Here is a 26873-nt window from a genome sequence, read left to right as displayed (position 1 = left end):
TGGGAGACAGTGACACATCATAGAAAGATCAAAGGCTTTCGGCATTCATTTCGTGAATGTCTCAAGAAGCGGAATTGTGTTCTTACTCCGTCCTGTGTTTTTTATTGCCCACCATAATTAGCAGCATTTGTTTTTGTAGTTGTTAACTGTCTTCGGGTCAACCACTGGCCCGTGGCACTGCTGCATAGAATGTTTCAGGTTAACTCTTTATGAAAGCCGTTGTCCAGGCCTTTCCTCTGGTGAGTAAGTTCAAAACACCAACCTTTAGCGGGGCAGCTGATCACAAACTACTGGTTCCTTGACTGTCACCAAATATCGACTAAGCAACAAGTCTAAAAAATATAACTTTTTATATTGTTGTTTTTAAGTTATTTGTTCTGTCATTTCTATGAATTTTCCTGACCTCTAGAACGATGAAACTATAACCTGATGAAGTTGCCATGTCAACTCTGATGAGATTGGACAGCACCCAGAACAATACATGGTGCCTAATATTTCGAGTAATCGGTTCTTAATCCACTACATATTAGCAACAGGAAATAAAAAGGGAAGCTAATGCTGTGAACATAGAGCGCAGTGAGCAATGGATGATGAAATATCGATAGTAATGAATGCGACATACAAGATTATTAAAATTAAGGCATGCTCATACATTTAAAGAAAAATCCACAGAGGCAAGCTTTGCATGTAATCATGAAAGTTGACTCTAAAAATCAGAATAAAAGACATGAATGTCCACTCTCATAACTACTATTCAGCATTATACTAGAGGTTTTAACTACTACAATAAGGCTGGGAAATTATCAGATTTTTAAAAAATCAGAATATAAGACAATGCTACTGTGTTTACCAAAGGTGCATGATATCTTCTCATGTGTGCATATTAAAATCAATTATATCTCTGTATAGTTCTTAGGAAAATTCCAAAATTTAAGTGAAATTTTAGAATTAGTCACAATAGCAAAAAATATATGAGATTCTTAGAGAACACTGAGATTCTCTTCTGGGTGATAGGAGAATCTGAGATCTGTTAAGAAAATAATGGTGATAAAATAAGATAAACATAACTAAAGCCATTGAGTTGTATATACGAGCGGGTATCTCCCCCAAAAAACAATTTTTTGAAAGTTATGCATTTAATTGTTTTTACAAAACAACCTTATCCCCTTCAAAGTACTTCTCCATTGCACTTCATACATTTGCCAAATCTGTGACTCCATTCTTGGAGACATTTTTCAAACTCATCTGTTTAGACTGCTGACAGCATCTCCCTCTCTTTGTCGTCACCTCTCCTACGCCATCAAATAGCTGTGTCGTCGTGTCCCACTTTATTAGTGGAAACAAAAAGAAGCCATGTGGAGCGAAGTCAGGTGAGTAATGTGTGTGGGGCAACAGGGGCATGCTTTTCCCCCAAAAAAACTGGGACACTGAGATGGCTGTGTGAGCAGATACATTGTCATGGTGGCAAAACCAGTCAATCCCATGTGCTATAAATCAGGCCTTTTTTGTTGCGCACTGTTACACTATCTTTTCAGAGCCTCTAAATAGAAAACTTGAGTGACAGTCTGACCTGGGGAAACAAACTCCAAATACACTACAAGTTAGCATTTTCATCTGCTGGAAAGTTGATGGACATCCAGAATGAGGTTTGTCATCAATCAGCATCTCGCTTTTTATGAAACCAGAAAACCACTCCTACACTTGAGTTTTTTTCCAGAGCACTGTCCTTGTAAGCTGTGTTTACATCAAAACAGTTTCTGCGGCATGATTTTCCCAAGCAGGAAACAAGATTTCACAGCCACATGCTGTTCTCTTATATTGGCCATCACAAAAAAACAAGGTTTGGGCAAAACTGCTTTTATGAAAAAGTCACTGTGATCAGAGAACCTTCCCAGACAATGCCATTGGGTGCACTAACTCAGAGTGAGCTGCTGGATGCTAGCCTTCTGGGAAAAAGGTGTACTACAACAGCGCTGAAGAGCATTGAAATGGCAAACGTCAACAATTTTTCTTACTTACACTTCAACCTTTTCTTATATTTGTATCATACTTGTTTAAAGATCTGAGATTACGGAGATGTCCAAGATAATAACACAAACACGACATAACACCCCCTTTACATCAAAGACTTGAAAAAGTCAATGACACAGATGCGGTTAATAACTCTGGAACTCTGGGCATCCAATGGAAGGCCGAATAATCACTGAAGGCTAAACGGGAGGAAATTCTGTACAAAAACAATAAGCACGGAGAATAGATCTATGTATATATTACACAGAGTAACGATAGTCTGAAGGAAAGTCTCATTGCTCAATTGAGGAGCTGCAAAGGTCCGACTTAAATAAAAGTGTAAGGTAGTGACTGGGGTAAGAGTGGTGATTAAGTCACACCCTCTCATAAGGCTCTGACTGGAGATACATCCTATCCTCGACTTGATAATGGAATGGACAACTTACTCCCAAATGGGACCATAACCACAGGCATAAAAAATATGATTTACAACATATCACAAAATACATCATTGCATCTGATCCCAAAATGGATGACAATTACATTAGACCACAAAAATGAAGGATGATTACATCTTTACATTACTACCAAAATGCATAATTTCATAACTGCTAGACCATTGAAAAGCATGGACCAGTCAAGATTACACATAACATAATCTTAACCTTACAGGTTTCATATGCTTTATTTGCATTATAAACAAGCTCTTCAATCCCTTTACTGGGGACAAACATCTTATACAATTAGTGCCCCAAATCATTGTATAGGAGTTGTAGTTAGAAGGTCCATATTAAATAATTCACTGGACAGACATTATAGACCATGTCACCCACTCAAAAATGATACTAATTTAAAAACAAACAGAAAATAACAAATGCTGACAAAATTGTTGGGGGACCAGAACTTTATTCGCTGCTGGTGTGATTTTTATAATTGTACAACCACTATTGAAAATAATATGGCACTTCCTCAAAACCCTAGAAATGATCAAGGAATCTGACTTCTATGTCTATAATCTGTCTGTCTATGTTATATGTGCACATATATGCTGTTGTTAGGTGTCACCAAGGCTGTTCTGATTCACAGCAACCTTGAGGGCCTTCCACTTTCCCTCTGCCCCTCCGCTGGACCAAACAGAGTGTCCTCAAGGGGCTGATCTCTCCTGATATCATGGATATCCTTGAGATATCAGAATAATGACCCAAATAGTCATGTGAACATCAATGTTCATTGAGCATAATTAATGAAAACAAAAAGAAAAGCCTATGTCCCATAAATGGATGACTGGCCAAATTAGGTACATGTATTGGCATACTACACAGCTATAAATCCTAATGATGAGTTTGTGAAACATTTCATAAACAGATATTAAGTGGATTATATTAAGTGAAATAAGATATTTAAGCAAAAAAATTATATGATCTCACTACTAGTAGAGAGTAGATACTTGTTATTTTTGGTGACAGAAGAGAAAATACCAAAGATGGGTGACGTCTGCATAACTTGTCAAAGGTAGATGGAAAATTCAGAGGCATGGAAGAATAATACGTTGCTTTGGTAAATGCAAATATCATACAGTTTTACAGCAGTGATAACAACCAAAAATGTGAGGGTGGCCACATTAAGTAATTCTGTACGCATAATTACCAGTTGTCTGTCAGTCTGACATACTGTGGTGGCGTGTGTGTTGCTCTAGTGCTGGAAGATGTTTCACTGGTATTTCAAATGCCAGATTGGTCACTGAAATGACCAGGTTTCAGTGGAGCTTCCAAAATAAGAACAGACAATGAAGAAGGAATCAGATGAAATCCTTAGGCATAACTTCAAACCACTGTCGGATACTGAATCCCTAAGGATTGGAGTCAGAACATTGTGGCAGTTCGTGCCAGAGGGTGGGCACCAAGAGTCAGAGGGCATTGAAAATGTGACTGCAGAGGAGTTGCTTTCCTGTTGTGGAATCAGCCCTGGTGATGTAATGCAGTAAAGCCGGTGCCAGTGCAGCCACAGGGATCTTTATTGGTGAAGGGGCGTGACTCAAGAAAAGAAGAAACAGCTGCAGCAATCTGCTAACGATCAGAACTTGGAATGTACAAAGTTGGAGTCTAGGGGAATTGGAAGTCCGCAAAGATGAAATGGCATCAGTGATCTGAAATGGACTAGTATTGGTGGGGGGACAGGCATTTGTTTCTTGGGCAAACCAGACAGGACCGCCACTCTCTACGGTTCCTGGTCCATGGGAGAAAGATGATAGCTCAGTCATGGGAGTTTATGAAGCAATGGCTGGCATGTCTTTCCACTTGAGATCAATGGATGCTTTGACCCTAGTCTCTTGCAGAAGCTGCAGAAGGCAAGCAAACTTATCAATTACTTCTTGTTCCCAGCTTCATCCGCCCCTCCCATCTATGAATACCTTGAAATGTTAATGCTCCTGTGTATATTTTTAAAGAAGTGTAAATTGCTCTTCTGTGTAAACCTGTCACAAGCTGCAGACTGCATGCAGGGAAAGTATTTATACCTACCCGAATAAAGCTCTGGGCCCTGGAGTGTCTATACTGCAGGCCCCCATGCCCTAACTTCTATCTGTCTCTTCTGTATGTAAGTATTTCCTTGGAAATCATACCATCTCTAAGCCATTTGAATCGTAAGCTAAGAGCTGGACTCTACATTATCTTACAGGTATTGGTCATTTTGAATCAGAAAATCATATTATTTACTATACTTGGAATAACAGTCAAGAGGACTGCATTCATTGTCAAAAGGGAAATTACAAAATCAATCTTGAAGTACAATGGGTTATAATTATCTGCCTTGAGGAAAATCTAATCAATACAGCTACTATTAAAATTTATATAGTAACCAAAAACACAAGTGATGAAAGTTTAAAGAACTCAATTGAAAATTGATCAGACAATGAATAGACATTGATAATTATTGGTGATTGCAATGCAAAAATTAAAAACAAAGAGGAAGACACAGGAGTTGGACAACACAGACTTGGTGACAGAAATGAAACAGGAGATCACATGATAGAATTTTAAAGACCAAAAAGTTGTTCATAGCAAATACCTTGTTTCAACAACAGAAACATTGTCTATACACATGGATATCTCCAGACAGAATATATAGAAATCAAATGAACTATATTTATGGGACGAGAGGATGGAAAAGTTTACTCTAGCAGGTAAAATCACTCCAAGTGTTGATTGTGGAACAGACCATCAATTGCTCATTTTCAACTTCAGATTAAAGCTGAAGAAAATTCAAAGAAATCCAAGGCAAATACAACCTTCAGTCTATCTCACCTGAATTTCAAGAATATTGCAAGTACATATTTGATACACTGAACACTAATAACAGACCCGATGAGCTGTGGGAGGACATTAAGAACACCCTGCATGAAGAAAGCAAAGGGTCACTAAAAAGATAAAAATTTCTAAAAACAAATAATATCACTCAGGATATTATACATTCTCAGATATTTAATAGGAAATAGACATGAAGACCCATATAAATTTATTCTACCAAATAAAATGAAGCACCTAGGGACCATAATTATAGATACTTAACAACATAAGCAAACACCTCACAGGATAGTTTACTGAATTTGAAGATTTGGGGCCATATTCAAGATAGGTCAACTAGCATAGCACAGTTCCTAAAGAGATTGTTCTATATCCTGGCTTAATGGGTATTATCTGCGGTATTAAAAACCTTTCAAACACTCATATAATCTGCCTCTAATCTGAAGTTGGTATATTCATCTGGAACAGAATGGAATAATGGAAATAAATATCATAAAGAAGAAACTAATCACAGAATAGCCCAAATGAACCACTGCTGACTATTTTGAAAAGGCACACAAGAGAAGATCCAAACTATAAAGGAAGAAAATGTAAGACAAATTTTAAATTCTTCTAAAGGAAAGTTTTAGTGGACCCACAGAGATTACAGTAACCTCCAATATTAATTCCCTAAGATGCTGTTGGCAGTTGAAATGAGCTGGTAGTCACCTACCATCCAAACAATAAGTTGGTTTATAAAATGAACATCATCTTGATTACTGTGATCCCTTATATAATCAAGTTATGAGACCACAAAGTCAGTATTTATCCTAAAATAAAAATGAGATGTTAAGGAGAGGTTGCTAAAGTAGATGAATGTAAACCAAATAAACAGAATGGAAATAATGGGAATATTTAAGTGCTGTGAGAAATGTAGCCAATGTCATGAAACAATCTGTTTAAAAGCCTGTCAAATAGGAACCAGATTTGCTGTGTGTGTGCAACATAATACAATATTTTATTGATTATGAGATTGTTAGGAATAAATCTGACAAATATGTGAAATATTTATGCATTAAAAATCTTAAATATTGCTGGGAAAATTTTAAAAGATTTTTAAAACATAGATATGCCTGTTCTTGAATCATAAGATTAAACATGAAGATATAAGTTCTCCCTTAAATCGATATACAAGTAAATCCCAACAGACTTTGTTGTAGAAATTGAAAAGCTGATTCTAAAACCCATGTGAAGTTACAAAAGCTTAGACTAGAAACAACTTAGAAATAGTAGAAAAAATAGAAGAATAATATTGCCTGGTTTCATTCCTTATTTTGTAACTACAGTAATGAAGACAGGCTGATACTGTCAGCAAGACTGAGAATAGGTCAGGTGAATCACATGAGCCTCAACATATTACCACAAATGTACCACTAAATTTTAAAACTTTTTTCAACAAATGATGTTATAATATTAAATATATAAGTCCCAAAAACAAAAATGAATTCCAATCAGCATCATGTACCATATAAGAAATTTAAAATGTACCCAGGCCTAAACATGAAAAGTATAAAACGTCTGAAGTGAAGAAGGAAGGAAAGAAAGAAAATGTCAGCGGCTTGGGGTTAGGTAAAGATTTCTCAATTATGACAAAGAAAAACAAACCATTAGAATAAGAAAAAATAACAGATTTATTGTACTTCACCAAAGAGGAAGACCATCAAAGAGTTGGATTGATGCAATGACTGAAACGATAAGGTTAAGCATAATAATGGTGTGAAGATGCCTTAGGACCTAGCAGTGTTTTGTTCTATTGTGCACAGGTTTACTATGATTTGGAACTGGTGCCACCTGACCTAATAGCAACAGCAAAGTTAAATATCTGCCCATTAAATAACACAGTTAAAAAAAAAAAGACAAGCCATAGACTGAGAAAATTTATTTGGAAATCACATATCTGTACTACTATTTTGAATAGAAAAAAAAACCTCAAAATTCATTAATATGAAAACAAACCACTCAGTTACAAAAAAAAATGGCAAGTGATTTCAACAAGTCCTTCACCAGTGAAAATTCACAGATGGCAATAAGGGAAATATGCTAAAATTAAATGGACTATGTCAAGTGTTTGGGAAGATGTGGAAGGACTCAAACGTTTATACTGATGTGAGGAACTTTTTTTTTAAGTGCAAAAGGCAGGTGAGCAGTTGCCTTGGGTCAAGGTTGGAGGTCAGGGAGAGGCGCCAGTAGGAATGAAAAGGAAAGTCGACACTGATGCATATATGGATTTTCCTAATTGTGATGATTCAATATCTGTACATATTCCTAAAACTTTATCAGACCATGCACTTTAAATATGCATGGTTATATTTGTCAATTAAGCCAGTTAAGGAGTTTCTGGTTAGCATAACGGGCTAAGCACACAACTTCTATTCCAAAGTCTGGCAGTTAAAATTTACCCACAGAGATGTCAGTAGAAAACTGGGGCAATCTTCTTCCAGAAGATCGAAGCCCTTGCCAAGCATGTGAAATGCAGGATTTTTTCTGAAACACGTAGAGACACACCATGAGTCAATAGCTGCCCCTGCGGCAATTGGTTTTTGTTTTTTGCTGCTTCTATAGCTGTTGAAAAATAATAAATTAGCTTAAGGGAATCATGAGTTAATAAAGTACATAAAGGCAGGTTGCAATTTTGAAATATTTGTTTAGGGCAAGTCACATTGAAAAAGTTAGATTTTAAAAAATGCTTTTAAAGTTAAAAAGGTATGTGGTCGATAGAATAGCCAGGGAAAGGCTCTAGGCAAGAATGTGTCTGGTCACGAGTCTAGTGTAGTCAGTCCATTGAGAAAGGACTCGGAAAGGTCTCAGAGCACAGTAGGCCTGGCCGAACATTTTACACATTTTGGATTTTATCAGTTTTGACGAGAGCGTGGGGAGGTTTTTGTGCAGCAAGATCACAAAATGTACTGGCATGTTAGAAGAATTTCCTTGGTTGCTGTGTTTGGGTTATCCTATGGGGGATGAAAGTGAGACTAGAGAGGCCTTAGGAGACCTCTGTCACCACCCAGGAAAGAGATGCTGGTAACTGGGGTCAAAGGAGAAATAAAGGCAGCAAAACTGGTCAGATTCCGAGTATGTTTTGAAGGTAGAGCCAGCTCCTTCTTTGTTTTAAACCTACTTTCTATATCCAATTTAATGTTCACGTATGGAGTGACCTAGGAAATACACATGCAAAAGAGAGACACAGGATCACTTCTTGAGAGGCATGTAACTGTGCTTTCTATATAATCTTGTCTACAAGGAAATCCAGAATCTTTTTTTTTCCGCTAGTACATCCTAGTGCATTTATTCTTCATTTTCCCCCTTCATTTCCTTTTAAATGACTTGTCATCTGTTTTGTTCTATTATTGTTTTAAGTATGAAATTTATTTTTTTAACTACATTCTTTTCTTAAGTAGGTGGAATGTAAATAACTAAACAAATAACTAAACAGAAGTACTCATGTGACAGGAGTAATGAACAACATCAAAAGATTCATCAAAGCTGCAGACACATGAGAGGGATTCAAAACTATCAGATTATGGTTTTTATTAGCTACAATATATATATTTTTTAATTTAAAAATTTTTTTCTTATTTAAGATGATCAAAATACAATGTGTTCTCCTAGTGTAAATAGTACTGTTTAAGCTAAGTAAGCTTAAAACAAAACAAAACAAAAACTCATTTGCATCCAGTCCATTCTGACTCAGTGACCTTACAGGACAGAGTGGAACAACTGCTGTGGGTTTCTGAGACTGTAAATCTTTACCCGAGTAGAAAACCTCATCTTTTTCGGTTGGAACAACTGGTGAGTTTGAACTGTTGACCTTGTTATTAGCAAGGTCAATGTATAAATAGCTACACCACCTAGTTTTCTCAAATAAGTTTAATCAAGCCATTATTTATTATTATTTTTGTTAGAATAAAACTATATTGATTTTTATTTCTATTTCATATTAAACATCTGATTATATGGAAAATTCTCCAAGTGATATTTAGAAATGTTTAGAAATCTCTGTCTTATTTCACAGAAAGGTCAACATGTTAGCTAGTTCTCCAAGAGTAACCATTAGCACCTCGATTCTGTTAAAACACTGACTCTAAAATGTTTGCACCCAGAAGTCCTTTCTTTAGTGCCTTTCCCATGGAGTAGATATTTCTTAACAGCGCTGGTAATCAGAACTTATTTTAATCAGCATGCAAAAGCCAGTGCTAACAGACAGGAAATGTAAAGTACAGCCAAAGTCAGAAAGAAAACAAACAAAACACCCAGCATTTTTGGCAATCTATCTTTTTTTCATTAGGATTGTTGTTTGGGCTTTGCTGTTGTTGACAGTAGCACAGAGACATCTCCCAACACACACACACACACACACACACACACACACATACACACACACTAACTATAAACCCTGTCCTGTCCACGTTCCTCCTGGAGCCTTAGCCTTAGACTTTAGTACAACTGTGGAGAGCAGTCTCCAGTACCTTTCCAGCCTCCCTCGTCTGTAACACACAATAGTGTCCCTTTCCTCTTAAAACAGTGTTTTCTCCAAAGACGTGAGATGTCAATTGATTCTTCTTAAGTCACAGACCAGAGTATGAGATTTAGGGCCCTCAAAGGGAAACAACAATCAATAAGGAATGACAAGCAATGGATATATTCTCAACCTCCCTATTTGAGATCATTGGAGAGCATGTTGAATGATTTCCCAGAAGGTCTTTTGAGGGACTGAGCCTAAGAATCTGAAACAGGAATAAGCTCATTCTTACTCTCATTATCATTGGCTCCCCCTCCTCTCATTTATCCACTCATTCTCTTTTCTCCCCATGTTCCCTTTTTGTGATCACTTTACAAATATATTTCATTTGACTTCCTTATTTCAGAGTGTAATTTCAAAGAAACCCAAAGCAGGACAACTATTTGTGTATACTCCAAGGATTTAAGCCTTAAATTTTAAGGAGATAAAATTAGAATGAAAACTAATATACTATGTTGCCATTGTGTGTCATTGAGTCTATTCGACCATTGATTGGTGGTTCCGTGATAGCATTCTTGCCTTCTGTAGAGGAGACTCAGGTTCAGTTCCTCACTAATAAATTTTGAAGGCAACCACCACATCTCAGTGAGGAGTTTGTGTGTCGCTTTCATATGAAGCAAGTTTCAGTACAGTTTCTAGACTAAGCCTGGAACTATATATCAACATGGGCGGATTCGCAATCTGTCGCATGGATTGTGCAGGACTGTGCATGGGGGACCTGCAGTTGGAGGGACCGCCTAGTGACAGCAGCTAATAATAGCAATGCTTCCTGAATATCAGCCGGCCGCATGTTAAGTACTGACAACTACAATATCACAATTCATTTTCACAGCAAATCTTGAAGCGTATTATGCTTGTTCTCAGATGAAGAGATTCTGGTGCTTGAGAGTTAAAAATTAAGAGTCATGACTTTCAAGCTTTGATCAATCTGACTACAAATCCATGCTCTATTTATTGTATTGAGACCTAAACTGTATTTTCAGGGACGCGCATGTCTCCCCAGGAGACATAACAACAACTTCTGTGAGGTTGAATAGTCAATAGAAATTTCTTCATCTTTAAAGACTTGCAGTGTTTAACACCACCTCTGAGTCTGCATTCCAAAGGAAGGATTCTTCCTTGCAGGAAGCTCTCTTGGTGTTTTTGGTTCTTGCCTGGCTGTTCATGGTTTCTGCTCTGGCTTAGTTCCAACTCATTTAGCCGCAACAGTAAATATAATTTCCTTAAAACGGATCTACAGCATCTGTTTTCCTTCTCCTTGCATCCTCTCGTGACAGACTTAGAATCAGTTAAGCATGCTGATATATATTAAGGCATGAAATGCTGCCATGGGGTGCTATGGTGAGTCAAAAAAAGTATTTCTTTTTTCAGATATAAATTTTATTTAACTACGGAGAAAGAAACACAAATATCATTGATATTTATAAGTATACACGTTCACATATATCTAGATGTATAGTCTTTGAAATGGTGGCATCATTCTGTACTTTTATTTTTTTAAATCATTTTATTGGGGGCTTGTACAACTCTTATTACTATCCATCCATTGTGTTAAGCACATTTGTACATTTGTTGCCATCACCATTCTCAAAACATTTGCTTTCTGCTTAAGTCCTTGGTATCAGCTCCCCATTTTCCCCCTCCCTCCCTGCTTCCCCTTCCCTCATGAACCCTTGATAATTTATAATTATTATTTTATCATATTTTACACTGTCTGACATCTCCCTTCACCCACTTAAAATAAAAGTATTTCTACAGAATCATATAAACCTTTATTAAAATGTGAAGCCATTGTTTTGGAAATATCAGTAAGCTAAGTCTAACTACATATGAAAGTGAGATTTCCATCTTTCTAACACTTCCCTGAGACTGGGATACATACTTTTACCCATTTGTACTCATACATCGGACACGTTAACAGAAAATACCAGTCCCCGGAGCAGAGCACCATGCTTGGTAAAATAGAGGGGCAGTGAGAAAGAGCAATGCTCTCGAGGAGAGGATTGACAGCAGAGCACTCAAATGTGACAACGGTGAGGCTGGCCGAGGACCAAGCCGTGCTGGGTCTGTCTCACGTGGGTCATGATGAGTTGGAGCCAACCTGGTGGCAGGTACCAACAAAAGAACTTCCCTGAAGAAGTCTGTGCCATTCAAATTCCACCCTGTCAGGAATGGTAGTTTGGGCATCGTCTAGGGAAGGAGTGGGGAATATCCGGCTGGCAAAATCACCAATATCAACCAACATCACTCACTGACATCGAGTCCATTGTGACCCATATCAATGCTATAGGACAGGGTAGAACTGCCCCTGTAGGTTTCCCAGACTAATGATTCGTGGGAGTAGAAAGGCAGTTCTCCTGCTGGGTTTGAACTTCTGTCCTTGGGTGTTAGAAGCCCAAGGAATAAGCACTAGGTGACCAACATTCTTCAAGGTCACATCACAGATCTCACTCAAGAGAAGTGGTTCCAGCCCTCACATTCGGGGTCAGTTAATTAAATGTTTGACCAAATGCAGTAGCTTAATTTTTAAGTTCATCGTTGTGTATGGCTCACAATGATGTCACCAACATGCAATGGCGCTGAGTAGACAGCAGTTGTTCTAGCAACTCAAATTGTGTTCCCTTTAAATACTCTTTGAGGTTTGGGAACAAAAAGAAGTCTGATGGGTAACTCTCAAGTCTATGGCGTGACTAAGTGAAAACCTTATCTCAACAGAATTCTCATAGGACAGCCTCCATTAGCCCCCAGGAATGACTAGATGCATTGTTGTGAAAGAAAAACAAATTCTTGGTGCAACTTCTCTGGATTTTTTTCTCACAAAATTAAAAAAAAAAACAAAAATGTTGTCTAATCAACTTTTCATGATGGAATTCTGTGCTTTCTGAAAATCTATTAAGGTTACCCCTCTGAGCCCACCAAGAGTTACAGTAGCTTCTTTAGCTGGCCTCTAAGTCTTGAATTGAATTGACTCATCAGATCTCCTTTGAAAGCCACTGTTTCGATTGGATCTTTTGGGAAGTCCCTCGAATTTGACTGAGGAGAGCAGATTACTGAGAGAACTTGTCTGGTCATCCAGTAATCACAGAGATAAGTCTAAGTAAATTTTCTTGGGAACAAGCCCCTGAATACATGAACTACATTGAGCCAATCTGAAGCACAAAACTTCTTTACATTATTAAAGAGTAAAGATGTCGCATTGAGGCTAAAGTGCCCTTAAACTGTGTTAAGTCAAGCTGACTGGAGAAGTAAATCCAGGGAGAAAGAGAGGAAGTTCCTTGAATTCTCATGAGAAGGCCCTGCCCACAAGAAGGCATCATTGGGCTGTGACCTGATTGACAGGCTAGACGCCACACCTTCACTCTTAGTGGCCTGAAATGCACATGAGATTATGTAGCTCCATGTGAACCAAACCATATTCTTTTCAATCACCTCATATGCGTGTGAATGCTGAACTATGAATAGTTATTGATGTGTTTAAATTATGTTATTGGTGAAGAATATTGCAAGTTCTATGGCCTGCCAGCAAAACAAACAAGTCTGCCTTAGAAGTACAACTAGAATGCACCTTAGAAGGGAGGAGGTGCTGTACTGAAAGGCATCTTCCCCCCACGCCCCCATATGCATTTTAAAATGGGGCGCTGGCCAACTCAAGGAAGGGGAGGGAAGTATTTCTATTGCTACAGGAAAGGGAGAGTGAGAGTAGACCTCATTCTGGAGTGCCAATCCTTGAGGGCAATGGTTGTGTTCAGAGCAGTTGTTCCCAGAGACGAGTGCAGGGCCGGCCTCAGCTAGCAGAGTGATGTCCTGCCCCTAGATGACAGTACTTAAAAGGACAACCCAGAAAATGCAGTTTGGGGGAGAGGGGCTAGTCTGACAGGCCCACATGGAGGCAAGTCAAGAGGGGAGCGCTACAGGCCGGTGGTAGAAATTGTACAGCACTACTCGATATGATTGAGCTATGGAATGTTATAATATCTGTAAGCGTTCCCAATAAAATGATTTTAAAAAGTGAGTGGGGAGGGTGAAACTTTGTCTCATGTACTTTGGACATGTTATCAGGAGAGATCATCTCTGTAAAAGGTCATCAGATGGGACGGTAAAATAGAGGGTCAGCAGAAAAGAGGATCATCCTTAATGAAACAGACTGACACAGAGGCTGCAGCAATAGGCTCAAACATAAGAATAATTGTGGGGATGTGTAGGGCATAGGTCACTATGAGACAGAGTCAAATCTGACAAGACCTAACAAGACGATAACAGAAGAACTGGGACCTTAGTAGCAATACTATTTGTTTACCTTCACATACCAACCAAAATGACCTATATATTTATTTATACCTTATGAGAGAGGAAAGTTGAAAAACATAATTATGCTTTAGCTCCAAAATTAATTTAGCTTACAGTCTTGGTATTTTTTTCTCTGAAATATTCAGAGACAAAGAGAACTGATACTTAAAATTCTGTAAAATAAAAAATAACAAGTGAAATCAATGTTTTAAATCAGTAGTTTGATGAAATGAAATGAGTGGTCTGTCGGTTTGGATTGAGTTATATGTAAACGACCAAAAGAGCAAGAAAGAGAAAATACATGAATGATGTCAATGAGGTGCAAAATCAAGCCTATCAGTATCATCCCTGGGATCAGTGTTACTCTGTGTGGTGACTCGTGGTACGGAACGCTTGCACTGTGCCCATGGTCTATCAGATTACCCAGCATTCTTAGTAACACTTATTGTCAGTAATAATCATGGAATAATATGTGCTAAATACAGCTTAAAATTGCTTAAAATTTTTATTTCCTAGATTATTTGAGTACTAACAACAACAAGGTTTTATAGAATCTTTCTAGGTTCAATTACATTATTAGTTACAAAATTCTTAGTAACTGAGTGGAAGGTTTTTTTGTTCTTCATTTCTTTAATTACTACTTCATTATCTAGAAAAAATATTGATATAGGTTCAGATATACTAGTGATCACAACATTTTATGTAAGACACCAGAAAGTTTGAATAGAATCAGGTGACAGTACACACACCAACCGCAACAAAAGCGACTGCTTGTACTTGAAGCTCAAGCAAACAGAGCAACTTGACCTTAAATATCATTGTCATGGACGGACAATGACAGTGCTGACAAGTACATATTAGAATATTCTAAATGTCAATTAGAATAGAAGTTTAGTTTTGCAGGTATACATGTTAGCTGGGCTTACTAAAAATGTTTTATGTTGTTTTTACTAACTACAGGAACGCAAACCAAACTCGCTGCCTCATATTCACCAATGCTGACCCCTAGTGACGTCCTGTGGGCTTCTGAGACAGTAACTCTTTAAGGGAGTAGAAATCCCTAGAAAGCTAGTAGTTTCAAACTGCCGACCATGCGGAACGTACTCCAAGAGGTAACCACTACTCCATCAGGGCTCCCTTACCAACAGGATACTTGTATAAAAATAACATTTTTTATGAGATACTGCACAAGATATTTATAGACAGGCATTTTGTTCTCCCCCACTCTAACTGTGTCACCCGGTAGAATCCTCACCCCACAAAGTCCCCCAACTCCATCGTACTTCCGTGGCAGTAAGTGATCAATAATAGCATGGTAGACCAAGGACGCCAGGAAGCCAAGCTCCTTTATTTTGTGTTCTATTCAAAAATTTCTCAAACTAACTTGCAAATTATGAATATATTGTTATTGAAGGTGGAGTCATAATGCTCATATTCCCGTCAGCCAGACGGAACAGGAAAGTAGGGTCTACATTTCTCTTAAAGTCAGCTAATGTCGCAAATGACAAATTTGTTGATATTTTAAACACCAAGTATTAGTCACTAGATGGGATGATAAATGTGCTCTGTAATTTGGTCACTTTTCTTTAATTTAGTTTGGTCGCACCTTCCACAAGAGAGATTGCGTTCCTAAAGAAAAGAGAAAAATGGATAGTGAAAGGAAATTATCTGCTACACCTGGGTTTTAATGTCAGGCCAAATTGGACTGATAACTGGCTCTTCCAATTATGAGTAGAGTAGTCTTGGTCTTTACTTAATGTATTTGAAACATAATTTACTTCACCTCTAAAAATGGGAATGATATGCATAATCCCAAATGCCCTGTAAGGACTAAATAAGATGATATATGCAAAATGCCTTCCACTGTGTATGACACATAATTAGCACAAAATGGAGCGAGGAGGGGGGACCAAGCATAAATCTCCATATTAATCTTCTCCCAACATTGCTTAAGTAGTATGAATATTTTAAGTTTTCTGGGGTGAGTGGCATAAGAGTTTATTTATCATTGTATAAATAAAGTAACTGCAATGTTTGAGAGAAAAGGAAATTCAAATGCAGATTAACTGTTGCTAAATGTGTAATAAAATATAAGTAATTTATATTTTCACCTCTTATCACATCAAAAATAAGTATAATGTATTTCACATTTCAGGAAATTTGAAAAACAAAACTATCTTTTGTTCATCTCTAGTCTAAATATTTAATCCTTACTTTTTATATATCAATCAACTTGATTCCAGACAGGTTTGTAGTCTTGCCCAAGGTCACACAACATGAATGGTCAATTACACAAAGAATAGAGCAACTTATGTTCACCTAGGGATGACACTTAATAGTGGGACTATCTCTTTACACTCAAATGCATGACTTGCCTGGGTCTAGTTTCAGGTCATGAGTCTTTCACCCAACCTCATTTTATTAAAGTTAATGGTCCAGAAGAGGGCATGGGTTGAGGTATGAGAAGATATAAAGAGACAATGAGAGGACCAACCTTATTATTAAAATAGACTTCCACTAACCAATATCAGATGGATTTAAATATCCATTATGTCCTAGGTCACAGAGGCAAATTATTTGACCGTATGTCAAAATTAGTCAAATCTACTTTTTCAAACATAGGTTGAGATTAGATTTAAAAGAAAGTCTTTGCTTTATTTGATATGTAAGAGTTTGAAAGAAATTATATAATTGCATGCTTTTCTTTTTTCTTAAAGCATTAAAAAGCTTGATTTAATAAGTATTCAGGCTATGAATAATGAAGTAACTTTAGACATTAATATCTGATACACGAATTAGAAAATGCTATAACATGTACTATTTTAAAATAATTATTCTTTTGTCTTAATCATTTTGGTACTTATAATCTTCTCTCCAATAGAATGAAGCACTCCCATTTCTTGAGATGAGAAATTCAGACAGAGACACAAACATGGTAAATAGCTCCTTATATTCAAAATGAAGTAAGTCACAGGAAAGAGGAAAAATCAGAGAGACAGAATGTTCTAAAATTCACATAGACTTCTCTGTTGGGTCACTGCTTCGTGCCAATAAGTTGCCCTCAAGGCTTGGCATGCCAGATTGAAGTATGGCCCCTCTCTCGCTTTCCAGTCCTGCACGGAGGACATGGAACAGTGGCAAAATGAATTGAGACTTTGAATAGGTAAGGGAAGGCCAACCAAGTCCCAAAGATTTCAGCAAGGTTTGGTGAGACAAGACTGAAGAGTAGTCAGAGGGAAGGCTGTTTTTTGAAGCAGCAAGGCCCAGGTGGATTGGGAATGAGTAAGGGACCCACCCAGGACAGGTGGTAGTAGATGAGGGAGGGCAGACAACACCCAATCATCACCACCCCCAACCCCAGTGGACTCTTTAGCAGGCAGGCAGGCATGGTTTGGAAGAAGACTATTTCACCAAGCAACAAGACATGCCAGAGGTACTGAATGAATTATGAATGATTGGAATGAAGAACACCACCTTCAAAGACAGACATAGCTCCCAACTCTCACATAATGCCTGTTTCAAATAAAGACCTGATTTTTGAAAACTACTCATGTCAACTGATTAGAACTGAGCACAATTTAATCCAGATACCCTATAAACATGATTTTAAAATCATACTATTTTTATGTGGGGCTCGTGAACTGAATAAAATTCTGATATAAGATAAATGCTTTCCCCATGTCTTTATAATATTTTGATTTAACATATGAGGGGGTACCCCAACTTCACCCACAAAAAAGTTTTTTAAAAAGGCTCTGCTGGGCGGAGCTTTCATTGTATGCTTTTTTCCCACTGGGAAATCATAGAGCAACTCACTCTGAGTTAGTGCACCCAATGGCATCACCTGGGAAGGTTCTCTATGGTCACAGTAATTTTTTTTCTTAAAAGCAGTTTCCCTGGAACCTGTTTTTTTGTGATGGCCAATTTAAAAGAATAACACGCACCTGGAAATTTTTGCTTCCTGCTCAGGAAAAATACCACAGAAACTGTTGTGATGTTGATCAAAGTTTATAAGGATAGAGCTGTGGGAGGAAACCCGAGGGTATTAGTGGTTTTCTGGTTTCTAAAAAAAGTGAAATGTTGATTGATGACAAACGGTGTTCTGGATATCTGTCAGCTTCCTGAATGTATGAAAATGTCAACTTGTAGTGCGTTTGGAGTTTGTTCCACCAGGTCAGACTATTAATCAAGTTTTCTATTTAGAGGTTCTGAAAGATTGCTTAGTCTGAGACAAAAATACAGGCCTAATTTATGGCAGATAGGCGACTGGTTTTGCCACCACGACAATGCACCTGCTCATGTAGCCATCTGAGTGACCAGTTTTGGGCAGAAAGCAGAATGTCTCTCTTGCCTCAAGCACCTTACTCACCTGACCTTGCTCCATGCAACTTCTTTTTGTTTTCAAGAATGCCGAGAGGCCTGAAAAGATAGTGATATGAGGACGCAGAAGAGGTGAAGAAAAAAAACTAGGGAGATGTTGTCTGCTATCCAAACAGATGAATGTAAAAATATTTTCCAAGAATGGAATCACAGTTTTGAAAAGTGATATGAGGGTACTTTGAAGGTGATAAAGGTTGTTTTATTTTAAAAATTTAAATATTTAGCTTTGAAAATATTCTGGATTTTATTGGGTACCTCCTCATATGCACAAGTATTATGCTCTCATATGAGAAATCCATATTATTTTACACAAGGAAGCAAGCCAACAGTGTTTTACTTCCCAATGAAGAAAAATAATTCTATAGGATGAATTAAAATTTATTTGAAACCACTATTCATATTAATATATAGACATTCTTTTATACCAGCTTACTATAAAAATACAGTAAGGCATTAGACTTTTGATGAGAGGCCAATGAGAATTTGAGAATTTTTCAATAACTTAGGTAATAAGAGCATGGAAATACAGAAAACAAACCACTTACAGCTAGGGTCATCACAGTTTTGTGATTTTTTTTCCTTAGCAAATAACCAACACTTCATGGATGCTTACCAGCTACAAAATACTTCATGAATATCACTTAATTTGATAATTTCTAAAATCTACAAAGTAGATAATATGTTTACTCATTTTAGAGACTAAAACTGAATAGGGATTTTAAATTCAGCTGATAAATCACACAGTCAGGGTTTGAACTGAAGATTGATTGCCAAGTTCATGCCACTAATAATTTATTTTCAGAACATCTGACCCTGGACCAAGCATTTTTGGGTACACTGAGATGAAATAGTAAAGCAATTCAGACATGGCTCTTGTCCTATGGGAAAATAGTTTTGAAGAGTGTAGGGAGTGACCAAGGGGACTTGCCTGACTTTTTTGAGCCACAGTACGATGACTTGGGGAGGTCTTGTGTTCAGATTTTAGCATGCCAATTTGAGATGCTTTCTCAATATCCAAATGGAACTGTCAAGTAGACAATTGACCGAAACTCAGATGATAGGTCTAAATGTTTAGATTTGGACATTTTTTAAATTAATAATCAAAAGAATTTTATGAGTGGAAAGTATAAAGTACAGTAGAATCAACTGTGACAAGGTGAGAAGGGACATTTTGTCAAGAAGATATCAATTACAATGCAATAAAATTCCCAATTCCGCCAGCATGGCTGAGGTGTCAGGCAGGAGCAGAGTAACGAGATGGAACAGCATGTGAAATCTTCACTCCTAGCTCTTAGCTGGGGATCCACCATAGACACCTTGGAGAGCAGGGCTGTGATGTGCTTCAGAAAGGCCGCCACTATGAAAATGCTATGGAGCAGTTCAACTCTGCACAAAAGAGGCCACCAAGAGTCAGAATCAAGTGACAACTAAGCAGAATCAAAGTATCACCTAACAGTAGAGGAAGCATGAAGTTACCACAGCGTTACCCGCTTACTTGGGTGCACCAGTTGTTTAGCTGGTGTAATGTTGATTTTACCTGATCCATAATATCCTGAGCACTTGTCTGAGAGCACTTGCTGATGATCAAGGCTATTAGATAAGATCGTGATAAATGGAGAAAGGTTGAAGTTTTAAGGGATTTTTTTTCTTGCTTGACTCCCCAATCAGTGTTCATGGAAGCAGCAGTCAAGAGATTAAAAGATGCATTGCATTGGGAAAATCCGCTGCACAGACCTCTTTAAAGCACTGAAAACCAAGAAAGTTACTTTGAAAACTCAACTATGCCTGACCCAAGCCACAATATTTTCCATTTTCTATTGTGTATGTGGAAGTTGTACGTTGAATAAAGAAAACCCAAGAGAAATAGATGCATTTGAACTGTGGTGCTGGAGAACGATGACAAACTGATCTGTCTTGGAAGAAGTATGGTCAGAGTTCTCAGAGGCAAGGATAGAGAGAGTTTTCTTGCTTGCGTGGGACAAGTTGTCAGAAGAGACCAGTCCCTGGAAAAGGACAGCATCCCTGGTGAATTGGAAGGGAAGTGAAAAAGAGGACAGCCCTCAAGGAGATGGGTTGACACACTGGCTGCAACACGGCGCTGAAGCAAAGGAACAGCTGTGAGGATGGTGAAGAACCAGGCTGTGTTGTGTTTTGTAACGTGTAAGGTTACTATGGGTCAGACTGACTCAGTGCCACCTAATAGGAGTCCATAAAACAGCTGTGGTTAAAGATCTCACCTACCCCTTGTTTCTGGAAAAAAATCTTAAAACAAATAACTACTTGTCTCTATAACTTACATAAGATTCAAAAATGTTCACTTGCTTACCTAGACACAGTATGTCCAAAGTTCCAGCCTTTGAGTTATGGCTGTTTACCTGCTTATTCCCACTACCAGAGTGATCCCAGATGCTCACATACACAGATTGCCAGGGCTGCATGCTTCAGACGTTAGCCTTAGGCTTTATCTACCAACAGGCTCACAGTACTGCAATGTGATCACGTTACAATGCAAAAATTTGGCCATGTATCACTAGCTGAATTGAATCATATGGGCATAGAAGAAAAAATCAATTCTTAAGCAATACATGAAATTCTGAGCCAGAAAGAAATAGATTATCACACACTAAGTAGGAAAATATTAGGCCTCTTCCATTACAGCCCTACTCAGTATGTGGGGTTGATGAGATGTCTTACTTACTGTATATACTCATGTATAAGCCGAGTTTATTGAGCACTTTTTATGCCGTTTTTGTGGTGAAATTAAGTGTGTCGGCTGAAATTCAGATCGGCTTATGCTCGAGTACATAGAGCAGTGACTTTTTAAGACTCTTCTTTAAAATAGAAATACTGACATGTAAGGGAATATGAAAGAATGGGTTTATGACTCAGAGCAGAGAGTACTAGGCCAAAAAGACGAATATGAGGAAGCTCCAAAAAGCTCATGAAAAAATTCCATATCTTGTTCATCTATTTTCTCTGAAGCTCTTTGAAGCCACTGGATAACTGCCAAAATCTACTTTTTACAGTACGTATCATTTTGTCCAGTGCTAGTGCCACTTAAAACATAAATAAAACTGCCCATTTGTTTTCTTTTAAGAGAGTATGAAATGCAAATTTATCATGATGAAAATTAAGACTAAGAGGGATATATATTTTCAATGCCCATATTAATTTATATCTTCAGCTACAGCTGGAATAAAAATCTAGGACTAGCAATTATTTTTCAAAAATAATCAATTATTATAAATCCTTAAAATTCAGGCTAGGAAAAAATCAGAGTACACACATTGGTACAGATAAGGGCTAGCAACACATAGAATTCAGGACAGATAAGACTCTCAGGAATAATAGTGGGGGTAGTGATATTATAAGGGTAGGGGATTATACGGCTGGGGGTAGGGGAATGGGGAGACAGGGTGAACCCGTGCCAACGTTGGATATATAGCCCACGCCTCAGGGGAACGAACACAGAAATGTAGATGAAAGGAGACAGCAGACAGTGTAAGGAACTAAATAGCAGCAATAATATATCATTGATCAAGGTTTCACAAAGGTGGGAGGGTGGGGAAGGAGGTGAAAAGAGGAGCTGATACCAAGGGTTCAACTAGAAAGAGAATGTTTTGGAAATGTTGATGGCATCATAAGTACAAATGCACATAATACAATTGAATGACGGATTGTCATAAGATTTTTAAGAACCTCCCCAATAAAATGATTAATTAAAAATACATAAATTATTGTAATGAGATTTTACATGTACCATGTAATCCTAAGAATTTAGTTTTAAAACATATTTTATAAGCTGGTTTCACAGTTGGCATCATTTCTATCCTTTCAAGATTTGATTTTAATCTTGGATAACTAGCTCTAATTTACAGTACTTATTAGGGACAGAGTTTTTCAATTATGTAGCAGTCTCATTATTTTGATCTTTTCTATATTATACACGTTTGCATTATTAGTGTTCTAAATTTTCTTACAACTCATTAAAAATATATATATTCTGTTAGGTTAGTTGTCAGAGGACCAGGTTAGAGTGATTAAAAAATATTAGCCCATGCTTTAAAAAATTTGGCAGATACACATTTGAATACTATGGAACTACAAGCAATTATTCATCATTCCTCAAACTAGCAATGATATTTACTTTTGAGCATTTTAAAGGACCAATCAGGCAGCATGTGTAGTCTGTGAAGAGTCCCAAACTGAATTTACTGCTCATTAAGTCAATTTTAACTCACGTGTCTCTATACAGGGTTTCTGAGACTGAATCTTTGGGGAGCAGAGTGGTCCACCTTGCTCCTTCAGAGAACCTGGTGAGTTTGAACCAAGAGCCTTACAATTACCCCATGGGCCCATCAGAGCTCCTTGTCTGAGTTACAGCAGGCAAACAATAAATCTGAAACATTTTCCACTCCTAGTTTTGCTATTTAAAAAACAATGTAAGCTACAAATGAAAATATTAGAATTTTTTTGCCTTTTATAAAATATTAGGATATCTGAGATTTAGCATATTGTAATGATGAACAGATCCATCCTTTGATGCAGAAATTCCATAAAAATACACATATTTTTATTAAAAGAATAGAAGTCATAGTTTAAATTCAATAATATTTACAACATCTAAGAAACAGAAATCAGCCCATGTAATAACTATAGGATATAAATAACTATAGGATATAAATAAAATGGCAAATTAAAGGGAAATCAATAAACTGAGAAGCCAATATTTATTTTAAAATAACTACTAGAAATAAATGAGCTTTTCCCTGAAAGTTAAAAAAATAAGAACAGGTAACCCCTAAGGAAAAGGAGAGTAGAAAACAATAAAAATAATAGTGGAAGTTAATAAATCATAATACAAAACAACATTAGGGATTTTTCTATGACTTTTACCTATGAAGTAGGTAAAACTTCAATAAGACTGAGCAAGAATAAATAGAATATCATATTGGAGAGAAAGAAAGAGAATCTAGCAATAAATATAGAGAATAATTGTTGTATTTCAAGAATATAGTATTAAAACTTGATTCCAAAAACTTGTAAACTAGATAAAACAGATAATTTTGTAAAAAATATAATCCCAGACTAAATTTTAAAAATCTGAAAATTGCTTTATGTATAATAAAGAATTTTAAAGAGTTCTACCCACTTAAAAAGCACTTGCTCTACCCTCTTACATACAAATCTTACCACATCTTGAAATGTGAGGTAACTTCTTTGTTATTTTAAATATTGCAGCAAATATAAAGATTATGGTATACACACTGATTTATGAGGCTTAATGTTTTTCTTGATTTTATAACCAAAGGAGACAATATGAAACAAATTTAGATAAGTATCACTCTTGAATGTTAATAATATTGACAAGTCAAAAAATATTTTATAAGACAAATGGCATTTTACATTATAACATATACTAATATTTTATAAAACAGAGTTTGAAGGATATATATATTCTATAATTTTAAAGTCACTGTATGAAAAGTTGCAAACCCTAAAATTGAATACAGATTGAAACAAATAAGTTTGGACAATTCTACCTTACATATCCGGCAAGACCAGAGCATGTACAGTGGCACAGATAGGAACTGAAAACACAGGGAATCCAGGACAGATGAACCCCTCAGGACCAGTGATGAGAGTAGCATTACCGGGAGGGTGGAGGGCAGGTGAGGGGAAAGGGAGACCAGATTAAAGGTCTACATATAACTTCCTCCCTGGGGGATGGGCAGCGGAGAAATGGGTGAGGGAGAAGCCACATGGTGTAAGATATGACAAAATACTAATAATGTATAAATTATCAAGGGTTCAGGGGGCAGGGAGGGGAAAATGAGGTTCTGATACCAAGGGCTCAAGTAGAAAGCAGGTGTTTTGAGAATGATGATGGCAACATATGTATGAATGTGCTTGACACAATGGATGTATGTATGGATTGTGATAATAGTTGTATGAGCCCCTAATAAAATAATTTTAAAAATTGTTAACCAGATATAGCAAAATACTTTGACTATAGACCACAATTGAAATGTATACCAAAGGTCATATGTAACTCCAAGAATTACTAGGCTTTAATTAGTAGTTTTTTGTGGGCTGTGGTTTTGGTAGCCTCGTTCTGACTTTGCTTTATAAATGTTGGTGGTGCTGTGGGGTGACCTCCAGTCAGTCTGACTCTATAACCTTACGTGGAACAAAGTCAAAAAGTGCCGCATCGTGGCCCAGCCTCATAATCCTTGCTGTCGTTGAGCCCATTGTCACAGCCACGGTGTCCATCCATCTCCTTGGAGCTCTTCTTTTTTCTGACAGTTTACAAAATATGATGTCTTTTCCAAGGACTTGTCACACGTGATGGCGTGCTTACAGTACATAAGATAAAATCATATCATCTGTGCTTCTCAGGAGCATTCTGCTGTTACTTATTTTAGGATAGATTCGTTCATGATGTGTGCGATATTATTCACCATCAGAACTCAAATGCATCAGTTCTTCTTTGGTTTTCTTTCATCGTTGTCCAATTTTTGAATTCTTTTTCCTTGGTTTGGTTTGGTTTGGGCCAAAACTTGGGAACGAACCAACTTTTTGCATGCTTAAGAGACACTTGAAAACACCCTCGCTTGGGCCAGCCACACTTTAGTTCTCAAAGTGAAGTTTTTTATTTTTAACATTTTAAAGATAGCCTACAGATTTTCCAGGTGCAGTGTGTTCTTTGATTTCTTAACTGCCGCTTTGCCGGACACTGATTGCAGATCCAGGCACAACAAAATGCATGATGATGTCAACCTTTCTTTGTTTTTCACAGTGTGGCTTGTTTGTCTAGTTGTTGGGGGCATCGTTTTCTTTATATTGAGAGGTAGTTCTTCCTGAAAGCCGGAGAATTTGATTTTCATCATTAAGTACTTTTAGTCCTTTTAACTTTGAGCAAAGAAGGTTGTCCCATCACAGGTTATTGATGAACCTTGCTCCAATCCTGAAGCTGCATTCTTCTTCCCATGGTTTAGCTCCTCAGTTTATCTTCTCCATATACAGTTATAACAAGTATAGTAAAAGATAAATCTTACATACCTTCCTGATATTAAACCAGCGTCCCCATATTTTGTTTGAATAGTTATCTATACTGTCTGTACAGGTTCCACATAAGCACAATTATTGCTCTGGTATTCTCATTTTGCACATTGATACGCTGTTATAATTTACATAAGCAGATGTCTTTATATAGTCTCCACCTGACATCAGCAATAATATTTCTCATTTTATATCTTTTTCTAAATCCTATTTGAATTTCTGTTACTTCCCTGTCAATGTATTGCTGCAATCATTTTAAAATTACATTCAACAAAATATATTTATGTGTGATTTTAACCACAGTATTTGTTACTTTGTGCATTTTTTAAGCTCTCTAGGCTTTGAGATGGGAACAAATACAGAATTCTTTGCATTGACTGACCAGGTTACTATCTTCCAAATTTCTTGACATAGATAACTAGGTTGTTTGTTGAAATACCTCTGTCAACATTAGCTACTCTAAGTTAAAGAACTAGTTAGAATCTATTCTGACATCCATTTTTGCCTTTCTTTTCCAACCCCTCTTTTTACTCACCTTTTATTTTCTTTGTGAATGATTTTTTTGATGCCATCTTACAGTCATTCTGGCCTTTGTTCATTAGTGTTCAATATGCCCAGTGTATTGTTGAGTTGGTCTTTAAATTCATGTGGGATATACTAAAGTTTAAATCTCATTAATTTCTTTTCATTTTTTAGCTTCAACTTGTACATGAGCAATTTATGTTCTGCTTCACAGTGAACTTTGGGCTTCTTCATCTGGTTTTTTGCTCCGATGCTGAAAGCTATGCCACAGGTACTTCAAACACCAGTAGTGATACCCAGAGTGGACAGGTGCTACTCCTATGAACAGTGATGGTCTCAGAAACCAATGGGGTTCAATATGAGTCAGCATTGACTTGACAGTGAGTTTGTTTGTTTGTTTTTCAGACTAAAACAGATTGAGAATAAGAATCTGGAAATCTATTCTACCAAAAAAAAAATTGTATCTCCCAAACAGCGGACACATGTTCTCAGTAGTTACTGTATCATCATGGGATCATGTCAGTATGCTAAAACTCCCATCTAAAACATAAAATGCTGACACAAAAAAACTTACCTTCATTAAAGGACATTGTAGCTAACTGGAAGCAGGTAGGAAAACTACTAGTGAATTATTTAGAACATCATTGATATTAGTCACTCATAGTCTCATTTTGTGCATTCTAACTTTAAACTATGGTTTGAGTCAGCAATTTTATTTATATAAAGTACCAAGAGAAAAAAAGCAGACAGAA

This window comes from Tenrec ecaudatus, chromosome 10 (assembly GCF_050624435.1).
Source record: "Tenrec ecaudatus isolate mTenEca1 chromosome 10, mTenEca1.hap1, whole genome shotgun sequence".
Lineage (NCBI taxonomy): Eukaryota > Metazoa > Chordata > Mammalia > Afrosoricida > Tenrecidae > Tenrec > Tenrec ecaudatus.
The sequence above is the reverse complement of the archived record's forward strand: the minus strand, read 5'-3'. Positions refer to the sequence as shown.